The sequence below is a fragment of the Panthera leo genome, chromosome B1 (genome assembly GCF_018350215.1).
Source record: "Panthera leo isolate Ple1 chromosome B1, P.leo_Ple1_pat1.1, whole genome shotgun sequence".
NCBI classification, from domain to species: Eukaryota; Metazoa; Chordata; class Mammalia; order Carnivora; family Felidae; genus Panthera; species Panthera leo.
Genome location: NC_056682.1, coordinates 135,291,977 through 135,304,019, shown reverse-complemented (window position 1 = coordinate 135,304,019; position 12,043 = coordinate 135,291,977). Strand labels below are relative to the sequence as shown.

Here is a 12,043-nt window from a genome sequence, read left to right as displayed (position 1 = left end):
TATAAAACTGTATATTTTATACATATGTATTGTATACAAAAGTTATAAAACTGAAGCTTTCTCACTTATGGTATCTATACAATTATTCTAATACATATAGATACAGGCAAGGCATAAAATCATGACTCCAAATTTTCCCTTAGAAATTTGCAAGAAGCAGTACAATATATTAATATACCCCTTTACTTCCATAGAAAACCTCGTAACATACAAAAGGTCTAATGCACACAACCTCATTTGTTTTTCTAATAGCAGCCAAGTTGACCTGGGCTCACTATGCCTCTCTACAGTCAGTGCAGAAAATTCAAAGACTTTTTCATTCATTCAACTACTCAGCCAAAACACAACAAGCATCTATCCCTCTAGGTACTGGGTACTATGATTCCACAACCCTCTCCTCTCTTTACCAAGTAAATTGCCTGCTACTATCCCTTGGTGTCATATGAATTCCCTTTATTCCCTTTAACCTCTTTCTTTTCTTGTTCTTTTCCCAACTTCTGCTCCATTAACCTGAAAGAAACCTTCCTTATTCTCATTTGCTAACCTCAACCCAGTAATAACTACTTCCAGTCACTATTCAATTCCCCTATAAATTTTATCATATGTATCTCATGTGGCTTCCTGCTCTATGACAGGAATTATTTTCCAGTTTCACTAGACAGGCACCAGAAAGGAGTAAATGCAGAATGTGGATTGCTACAAAAATATTATTCTGGACTCTCTTAAAAAGGTCACTATCATTAAAAAAAAGAAGAAGAAGAAGAAGAAGAGAAAGGAGAAACTAATTTGGATTTTTAAAGAGTAGAGAGATATAAGCAAGTGTAATATGTGGACCTTAACTACATTGTTGTTTGAAAAGATCTGTAAAAGAAATCTTGGGGATAACTGGAGAATTTGGATAGGGACTGGATTTAACATGACAGTACTGAATTATTGTTATTTTGTTAACCCATGAGAAAAATATAATGGTCACACAGAGGAATGTCCTTATTTCTAGGAGGCACACGCTGAAGTATTTACAGGTGAAGTATTATGATGGCTGAAATTACTTTCAAATGGTTCAGCAATGCCACCTCTCCACCCTGAAATGTATATAAACACAATGACAATGTATGTGGCAAAACACTGGCAATTATTGAGTCAAGGTTGAAAGTATTTGGATGTACACTATAGTTTCTATTAAACTTTTCTGTAGGTTTAAAATTTTCAAAATGCAAACTCTGGTCTAAAAGGAGAGGGATAAAACCACTGAGAAATCTCCACCTGTTTCTAGATTTCTTGTTTTTTTCGAAAGAGCAGAAATAAGAAATTTCCCATTGGTCTACAAAATGCTAACTGATAAATCTTAAAATGGGTTACCACTCTAGCCAGGTTGTAAAGATACACAAAATTACAACCTTTTCTTTTTCCTATATAAACAAATGTATTCTACATCACCAGTACTTTAAACTTATGTTACCAAAGATGAAAATCTGTGGTGGTGCTGCACAACTCTTTCCTTAAACTATGTAGTTTACAGTCTCCATCAGAACATCTTATATTGAGGTAAACAAAAGTTCATGAAACAAAGTATATTTTCATAATCTGTGAATTATTTGTATGTACCTTACACAATCTCATAGATATTCTTTTCCTTTCTGCTAATTCTGTGATAGATAGTTTTTTATTCTTGAAAGATCCTACCACTCTCAGAGGCCCAGCTCTTTGGCAAAACATGCAGAAAGGAGTGTAATGAACCTTTAAAAAAAAAAAAAAAAAAAAAAAAAAAAGGCTGACAGCACCACATTTTTCGCTGGAATACACATCACAGAGGGCACTGTTTAAATACTTTTAGGACCTGGGGCACCTGGCTGGCTCAGTTGGAAAAATGTGTGACTCTTTGTCTCAGGGTTGTGAGTTCGAGTCCCACACTGGGTGTAGAGATCACTTAAATAAGTAAAACTTTAAAAAATATTTTTAGGACATATGATTCTTCAAACTACAGTTATCATATGACTAAAATATTCATTCACTGAATTCAGAGACCATTTTCCACCATTAAATTAGACCAGGGGCACCTGGGTGGCTCAGTCAGTTAAGCGTCCATCTCTTGATTTTGGCTCAGGTCATGGTCTCACAGTTGTTAGATTGAGCCCCGTGTTGGGTTCTGTGCTGAATATGAAGCCTGCTTGAGATTTATTCTTTCTCCCTCTTTCTCTCCCCCTGCTGCCTCTCTCTTGCTTGTGCTCTCTCAAAATAACAAAACAAAATTAAAAAACCTTAGACTTCAACTACACTCCCATTCCAGATTTACAAACTAGAAGCTATGGAAAATAAGACTGCCACTAAATCTCAATACCCATAAAGATAAGAAAAAGCAAAGAGCTTATTCAAATCAATAAACTTAAAACATAATAAAACTTAAAATCTCAAAAATTTTCTCATGGAGTTTCTTTCCTAGCAAGTTAGAATTTAGAATGTGATAACCAAGATAATTAGCTATTGGGGGCCAAGAGCTAGCCAAACTTAACACCCACAACTGACCACTATACACTAATTAAGAAAGCAAAGGAAACCATTTGGCAGAGAGACACAAAACAAGAATATAAGCAACTCCAGAAAAAGAAATGGAGACAAGTGACAAAAAACACTCAGTTCTTCAGTTCTGTACTTCTTGTGCTTGAACTGTACAGTATTTGGTATCAGGGTAATTATTCTCAAAATTATTTTCTAAAACAAAGCAAAACAAAACAAAGTTATACACATCTATGTGGGTACAGAACTTCCAAAGGAAACAAAATAGCAAACTAAATATCAAAAATATAATGGGGATATAGCAAAGCCTGGGATTCAATTACTCACAAATCAATAGATTCTTCCTGAAAATAGAATACTAACCTTACACAGGGTCACCTGAGAAGACAGAATAAATCATTCTGCTCCAAACATTTTTTATTAGTATACGTTTTCTTACTTTCTTAACAGTATAATTAAATACCTGAAACTCACGTTTAATATAATGAATATTCACAGGCTACTGTCTTCAAACATAAATTCAGATATAAGAAGAATGATTCACATTCTTTTACAGAAAAGAAATAAGTGATGTCATTCCTCAAGTATAAGAGAAGCAGGACAGCAGAGCAGGTGAATGCCTGACCCTGGAGACAGATTCCTAGGTTTGAATCATGGCTCTGCCATTACCTCATCCTGTGACTGTGGGCAAGTACTTCTAGTGCCTGTTTCTAACAGCATAAAAATTAGTAAAATAATAGAATTAATCTCACAAGATTGTGGTGAAGAATAAATGATGTAATACATGAAAAACCTAGGAAACAGTAAATGTACACTGCTATTAATATTATTATCTATTATCATTAACTATTATTCAAGGGAAGGGGTGGATTTCATTTACCTATGATATTACATATATATTTTTTTAACGTTTATTCATTTTTTTGATAGAGACAGAGTGTGAGTGGGGGAGGGGCAGAGAGCAAGGGAGACACAGAACCCGAAGCAAGCTCCAGGCTCTGAACTGACAGCACAGAGCCTGACACGGGGCTCGAACTCACGGACGGTGAGATCATGACCTGAGCCAAAGTCAGCCGCTTTAACCGACTGAGCCACCCAGGTGTCCCTACCTATGATATTATAAAAGTGAATTCCTTGAACAAGAATTCTTTAGCAGGCATAGGAAATGAAAAACATAAAACTGATCAAAAAACCAGGGGAGACAGGGTGCCTGGGTGGTTCAATCAGTTAAGCATCTGACTCTTGATTTCAGCTCAGGTCATAATCTTACAGTCGTGAGACCGAGCCCCTGGGCTCAGCGCTAAGCCCGATGGGCTCAATGCTAGGTTTGGAGACGGCTTGAGATTCTCTCTCCCTCTCCCTCTGTCCTTCCCCCGCTTGTGTTTGTGCACACTCTTTCTCAAAATGAATAAATAAATAATATATAGATATATTATAGATATATAATATGTATTTTAAAAATAAACAGGGGAGATAAATTTAAGCCCACATAAAAAACTTAATTCTATCACATGGCCTCTGCACCAGTAAACTAAGAACTGTTCTTTTTTTTTTTTTTTTTTCAACGTTTTTTATTTATTTTTGGGACAGAGAGAGACAGAGCATGAACGGGGGAGGGGCAGAGAGAGAGGGAGACACAGAATCTGAAACAGGCTCCAGGCTCCGAGCCATCAGCCCAGAGCCTGACGCGGGGCTCGAACTCACAGACCGCGAGATCGTGACCTGGCTGAAGTCGGACGCTTAACCGACTGCGCCACCCAGGCGCCCCGGAACTGTTCTTTAATGGGGGACAGCTTGCCTTTTCCTAAGATTTTGTAAAAGCTTTCCTTCAACAACCTCTGACCCTAAAAGGAAGCCCTTATTCCTGAATACCCACTTAGATACAGCAAAGCATCAGGCTAATCTACTGATGTTGGAAGAAGGTAAAAATATTTGAAAAGATTTTTTTTGACATTAAAAGATTTTAAAAAATAAACCAAATCTTAGCCTCTGATCCCAAAAAGTTTGCGTTTTGAACCATGACTGGTTCTGAGATAACTTCAAAAATTCATCCCTATGGGGCTTTTTGAAACATCTTTTTTTTTTTTTTTTGGACGAGGCAATTACATAGTTAAGAAAGAGCTAGAGATACCATAAGGAGGAAAACAACTCTTGCGTCATGAACACATGACAATGTGATTTGCTTCCTACAAAACATGCAGTAAGACCAAATATAAAAGATCCAAACTGAAAGGTCAAAAATTATGGGGACAGATACTAAGAAGGGAAGGAGGAAAAATGGAAGGGAGAGAGCACAGACCATTATAAATTATTTCAGCTCTTTGGAGCGGTAAAAAAGAACTAAGTATCTGAATGTTTATTTTAAAAATCAAGATACTTTAAAAATTGAAGAAAAAAAAAAGAATGTGTCCTTCCTTCTCTATATGTTTTGGAACCATTCTTTAACTCACTTTCTACTTCAGCATATAGACATAGTCGTAACTATCCTTGATTCCATCAAAACATACTGGATCTTTACTTTCCAAAAATAATTCTAGGCTAGGCTTTTTGAGGTTCCTCCTCCACCACACACAAAGAAAATAATAAACCAGCTTGAGAGATTATACTTCAGATCTTCTCCCGTTTCCTCTCTTCTTTCTATATCATTTGTTGTATAACACTTCCAAATTACAAACTCCTAAGGAGAGCAGTGGCCTTCTTCATTTTCATTTAAATAAAACACACACAAAAATGTGCTCAGACAATGTAAAGCTGACACCAAATTAGGACCACAATGTATGTGAACAGGAGACTTCCTCTTACTTCCACATTTCCCTCAATTTAGGCATAGATCCTTCTTCTACAGGGAGAAGGAATTTAGCTTGCAGGGTCGGGGAGGGGCAGAGAGAGGGGGAGACAGAGAATCCAAAGCACCATCTGCACTGACAGCAACAGAGCCTGATGCCGGGCTTGAACTCACGAACAGAAACGTGAGATCATGACCTGAGTGGAAGTTGGATGCTTACCCAACTTTGCCACCCAAGCACCCTGGAGTTTAGCTTTCTTAGGAAGTTCCTAAGTGGCCACAGTCAACTCACAACCACATCAATACACCTAATGGTGCCTTATTAGCAGAGATCTTCATAAAACAGGAGCAAGGGGCAATCCTACCACAGGTAAGAAGACCAGCAATGACAAGTCCTGTATAAAACTGTAAAGGGAATGGACATCCCTTCTCCCACTCCTTTCCCCCAGGTCAAAACAGAACAAAAAAAAGGGGGGAGGGGGGAGGAGTGGCTAGTGGTAAAAGTTTAAGAAGAAAACGAAAATGAAAAGTTGACATCCTTGTGTTACAGATACATTATACCACATACGTATGTATTTGGGGACTACAAAAAAGCTCTTGAGACCTACAGCAAAAACAGCACACTTATTTCTCCAATCCCTTCCTGCCTTCCTTAGTCAATAATTTAAGCAATGGCTCTAAACTCATATCCTTTTAGGCAAACTCTATTCTGCCTTTCAAAAATAAAGCCAATATGCTAATGAACTGTGTAATCAACTAAACACGAAGGTTTTTGCATTTTCGTCGGCAGAACACTGTTTTGTTGATATTCTAATCTTAAAAAACTCAGAGATAAAAATGATTTAAGGCCATTGTTTGCAACAATGAATGGGAGCTAACATAAATTTAGCTTTGACTTACAATGTGCCAGGTACAGCGTTAAGGACTTTGTAAGCATTACCTTGTTTAACCCTTATGATACTTCTATTAAATACTATTAGTACACTCAGTTTACAGATAGGAAATAAGAAGAGAAATTAAGAAATATGTACTAGGACAAAGAGCTGTAAGCAACGACACCATGACTGAAACCTGGAAATATGACTGAGTTTGGTGCCTTAACCAAAACATGTACTACACTGCAGTTCTCACTAATATCTGCTTTTAACTCTTTATACAATATATATTTTTTTAATTTTTTAATGTTTGTTTATTTTTGAGAGAGACAGAGCACGAGCGGGAGAGGGGCAGAGAGAGAGGGAGACACAGAATCCGAAGCAGGCTCCAGGCTCTGAGCCGTCAGCACTGAGCCTGACGTGGGGCTCGAACTCATGAACTGTGAGATCGTGACCTGAGCTGAAGTCAGAGGCTTAACCGACTGAGCCACCCAGGCACCCATTATGCAATATTTTTAATCACACTATCAATAAAGATCAATACATAAACTGTCCTCAAAACAAGAGCCAAATAAGGGATACTTGCGGTCAAAAACAACTCAGAGATGGAAGTCATAGAAACCTCTAGCTCTAGACAATAAACCAAAACTCTAAGGCGGAAAAAAAAGTATCACAAAAGGGGATATAAAGTGTGATAAAAATGATTTATATTTCTGGGGCACCTGGATCGCGCAGGTGGTTAAGCATCCAACTCTTGATTTCGGCTCAGGTCATGATCTCACGGTTAGTGAGGTGGAACCCCACATCTGTGCTGTTGGTGCAGAGCACACTGCATGTGCACACTCTCCCCCAAAATAAATAAACTTAAAAAAAATTCATATAAAAAATGATTTCTAAGTCCCAAACTTAGGGTATCATTTCTTGAAATAAAGAAAAACTGAATTAAAATTTAAAATCCCAATAGTCTAATTTGTAATGCTATTTTAATTTTCAACTTGCATTTTTTTCTAATTATAAAAAATTAAAAATTTGTATTTTAATCTTCACGTTAAATATATCCACACTTTTCATACTGTATGGAGTTCAATTCCTTGAACTTTTTAAACTCTCTCAATATATGTCTCGGGGCACCTGGGTGGCTCGGTCAGTTAAGCGTCTGACTCTTGATTTTGGCTCAGGTCATGATCTTATGGTTTGCCGACAGCAGGGAGCCTGCTTGGGATTCTCTCTCTCTCCCTCTCTCTGCCCTTCCCCTAATTTCTCTCTCTCTCTCTCTCTCTCAAAATAAACATACAAACTTTTAAAAATAAATAAATTGGGGCTCCTGGGTGACTCAGACAGTTAAGCGTCCGACTCTTGACTTCAGCTCACGTCACGATCTCACAGTTTTCTAAGTTCGAGCCCTGCATCGGCTCTTGGGATTTTTGGGATTCTCTCTCTCCCTTTTTCTCTGGCCTTCCCCAACTTGCATGCTCTCTCTCTCTCTCTCTCAAAATAAATAAACATTAAAAGATAAATTTCTGTTGCTTAAGTTATCCAGTTTGTAGTAATTTGCTACAGCAGCCCTAACAAATTAATACATGTAGCCATTGAGAACTAATACCTACACTTAATTCAAAATAACTTTTGTTGGCAGTACCAAAACTAGCCTTAACACAGGGCTCAAGTAGACAGCCAAGGCTTCTAAGTCTTAATTCTGAAAAAAAGATGTTGGTCGTATCAGAAATATCTTAGACCACAGATTTCTTTTTATTTTTTTTTAAATTACCTGGGACTCCAACAATCCTGTAATTTAATCCACTCATTTCAAAAAGTGATACTGCTGATGTGCCAGGAGCTTTTCTGTACACTTAACATATAGTAATTCCTCACAAGAAACCTGTGAGGTATCACTATCACCAATTCCATTTTTAAGATGAAGAAAACTGATGTCTTGAAGTTAAGGTCATGCAGCTGGTAAGTGGCCCAGATTCAGTAAACTGAGGTGCACAAAGAAGAAGTGATTTAGGCAAAATCATAGTTAATAGTTGAGCTGAGACTAAACCTAACGGTCCTTTCCCTTACCTTCAAATCTTGTTTTCAGAAAGTTAAATAGAAAAGCTTTTCTTTTACTTGCTGTATTAAATTTTGTACCACTGCAACCTTAGAAATATATATGTGCAGGGCACCTGGGTAGCTCAGTTGGTTAAGCATCTGACTCTTGATTTCGGCTCAGGTCAGGATCTCAAGAGTTTGTCAGTTCGAGCTCCGAACTGGGCTCTGCACTGACAGTGTGGAGCCTGCTTGGGATTTTTCTCTCTCCCTCTCTCTCTCGGCCCCTCCCCTGCTTGAGCTGTGCACTGGCTCATACTCTTTCTCAAAATAAGCTAAAAAAAATATGTGATTATCTATCTGCCCTCCTCTAAGTATACAAACATGGGTTACTCATTTTCTTCCATCTCCAAACCCTAAAATACTGCCTTTCAATCCCTAATGTTTTTCTTTCATCTATATTAATCATTTTTATCTACTAGAACTCACATTTTCACTTCTACACAGTTTTGGAAATACAGCTTAATGTTTGATCCCAACTGAAATACAAATACTCCTAGAAAGGGTAAGCCTCTATTATTAGCCACGTGTATTGTAGTAGGAATAAATCAGATCCTTTTTGGACAACAGGCTTTGAAACAAAGATGGGAAGATAGCCATTGCCAAGTTTTAAAATGACCCTGCCCCAAAGCACAACTTGCTTAGGGACACCTGACTAAAGAATCAGAGTCTGTTCTGGGAAATCTGGGATAGGGTACTTAAGCATTCGTCAGCCTTTCTTTGGGAGTTTGAAGTTTAAAATACAGAGTGTAGGGAAGTGGTGAAAACCATGCTTCCCATGACAAGGAATGGAAACATGAAGAAAGCCAGTTCTCCAAAGATAGTGACACAGACGCACAGGAGAAGCGCCACACTGACAGTGTGAGGGAAACCTGACTGTCTTTGGTTTCTGGGTTCTTCTTGTACAGCCCAGCTGCATTTCCATGTCCCCAGAGCTTTTGGTATCCCCTGGGATATATCCAAAAGCCTGATAACTTCCCCTTTCTGTTTAAGATATTTGAATTGTGTCACGTACAATCAATAGAGAACTAACATGGTCAAAAAGGTATCCTCTCTAAAGCTGAAGAACATTATTGAAGGACTAATAACCTCATGTAAAAAATGTTTCAGTAACAATAAAGCAAAGTAAAATACTAAAACTAAGGCAACCAGATAGCAAGAATACTCTCGAGTCCCTTACAACGTAGCTCATCATTTAAACTAGTCACTCCAAGGAACTACAATACAATAGGTTAGAGTTCCAAAGCTTGTGCTTACAACTAGATTTTTCCAGGGGAAAAAAAGAATGAAAATGATGTTTTAACAATACGATTTTATTCTATGTAGGTACCTACAATAAAAGTAACAATGCTTTAAAGCTATAATTGAAACTGAAGATAATTTATTCTAATATATCCTTTTTGGTGGGGGGGAGGGGTACAGAAAACTACAAGCCATTCAGGAAAGGTTTGCCTAAGCTTACCCAGCCATCAATGGGAAAGAAGGCTTGAAACCCAGCTCTTCTGGGGCAGAGTTCAGTGGTCTTGCTACAATACAATGATGCAAGAAAGACTATCATGATTCTTGCTCTTGGCTCCTTATTCGACAGACAAAACAATCCTAAAACTGACCTGATTCTCCGTTCTGGGCTGGCATGAACCTGCGTAGAAACAATAGGAATGGCAGGCACTTTCTTCCTGAAGCAGATGTGGAGAAGTATTATACCTGTGATGTAAAAAAAAAAAAAAAAAAAAAAAAAAGTTTATTTTCAGAATATGTATTGGCATAATGAGTCATTCATTTTCAACTGATTCCCTCTTTGTCTCCTTATTTGTGGCCAATGATTTAATAATGGAACACATGACAATGACTTATTTAAGACAGATAAAATCTGTCCACAAAAAATATAGTCATTTAAATCTGGTCTCTCTAAACCATCTACTAAGACCAGGAAAAATTATGCAAAGAATCAATGACAACACAGTTACTTAGTGGCAGGGCCAGGTTCAGAACCTAATTCTTCCCCATTTCCAGTCCAGTGTTCATTTGTACATCACAGATCACACTCTTTTTTTGCTTTTATGAGCCAAAAAAGCAAAAAGTTCTTGTTAGTTCTCTAGGTATATTTGTCAAGTATCTGAAGCTAACTGTAGTTTGCCCTAACTTAAAATCAGAAAACACTGCTTCCTACTTAATGGTTATAACCCACGCTTAAGTTGTTAAGCATGCCTTCTACAGGACATTCAAAGGTTTGTTTTATTTGGGGTGCCTGGCTGGCTCAGTCGACAGAGCGTGAGACTCTTCATCTCTGAGTTATATGTTCAAGCTCCACACTGGGTACAGAGATTACTTTAAAAAACAAAACAAAAAGTCTGAAAAAAATATTTTATTTACCATTCAGTATTTCAATATGAAAATCCTAGTATATGAATCATGAGATCTAGGTTCTGGTCTTTCCTAACTCTGTTCTCAACAAATTCTATGATCTTAATCAATTATTTCTTTAGTCCCAAAGTGCCTTTATTCAAAACTGAGGAGCTTGGACTAATTCCCATGGGCTTTCTGTCTGCTGTTCTGATCAACTATTTGTTTTTGTCATGTATTTGTTAATCTCTCTGATCATATTACAATAGTTAAAACATAACCAGAAATACTGCCTTCAAAGAACACCTTGTTGACTCGGTAGGTAGAGTGTGTGACTCCTGATCTCAGAGATTACTTTTAAAAAATTAAAAGAGTTTTACTTAAAAAAAAAAGAAATACTGCCTTCAAATATACAGTCCATTATCATTCAAAAGTCTCTGCAATAATAACCTAGTTTTGCTGTCCATCTCACCCAGCTAGTAGTGGAAGGAAAAGTATTTTTCAAAATCTCCCTCTTAAGTAGTTTCTAAGAAAAATCCTGAATTATTTTCCCAAGTCATTCATTCAGTTATTCATCCAACAAGTAGTTCCTGAGTGGCTTGACAAATGGCAGACACAGGCTTAATCAGATAAAAGACTAATAAAAGAAGATACCTCTGGTATAAAACTGAGTGACATTAGGAATTCAAGTGGCAGTAAGGGAATAAGCAGAAGTGATGACGTGTCTTCTAAACTGTGACTTCAGAATATGCTTCCCCTACTTTCTAACTTATTGTTACTACAAGAGTTATTTGTAACATGTTTTATTTTATTTATTTTTTAATTTTTTTTTTAACATTTATTTTTGAGACAGAGAGAGACAGAGCATGAACGGGGGAGGGCAGAGAGAGAGGGAGACACAGAATCGGAAGCAGGCTCCAGGCTCTGAGCCATCAGTCCAGAGCCCAACGCGACCTCGAACTCACGGACCGGACCATGAGACTGTGACCTGAGCCGAAGTCGGACACTTAGCCACCCAGGCGCCCCTTGTAACATGTTTTAAATTCAAAGGACAATAATAGAGGGAACACCCAGGTACCTGCTCCTCCCTCCACTGGAGAACCTAAATAGAAGTTAATGGTAATGTTTTCCTGACTGGCTCCCCCCAGATCCATGCCCCCACCTCTCTCATCCCTTCTGTCTGCTGCAACTGCTAGGCTATATTTTATCGTTACTTGATTTTTTAAAAGATTTAAAACATATGTATATATCCCCCAACAACATAGGGTTTCATTTCGTTTGCTGTTGAATTCTGTGAAAATGGTATTAAATAGCTCCGGTCTTCTCGGTTTGACTTTTTCATTCAGTATTACGTTTTAAAGATTCATCCAGTTGCTGCATCAGTTGTAGCTCATTCCTTTTACTGTAGAATAATTCTGCATTGTATAAATATATC

General features: G+C 37.6%; 1 protein-coding gene across 6 annotated transcripts in view; it reads right to left on the bottom strand.

Moving 5' to 3' along the window:
* WDFY3 (WD repeat and FYVE domain containing 3) overlaps positions 1-12,043 on the bottom strand; it is a 276,427-nt gene that overhangs the window by 231,937 nt on the left and 32,447 nt on the right. For all 6 annotated transcript variants that reach the window (XM_042936004.1, XM_042936003.1, XM_042936001.1 and 3 more), the window contains one exon: positions 9,876-9,969. The gene's annotated coding sequence lies outside the window, so the exon portion shown is untranslated. Of the gene's footprint in view, positions 1-9,875; positions 9,970-12,043 lie in introns of those variants that run through there.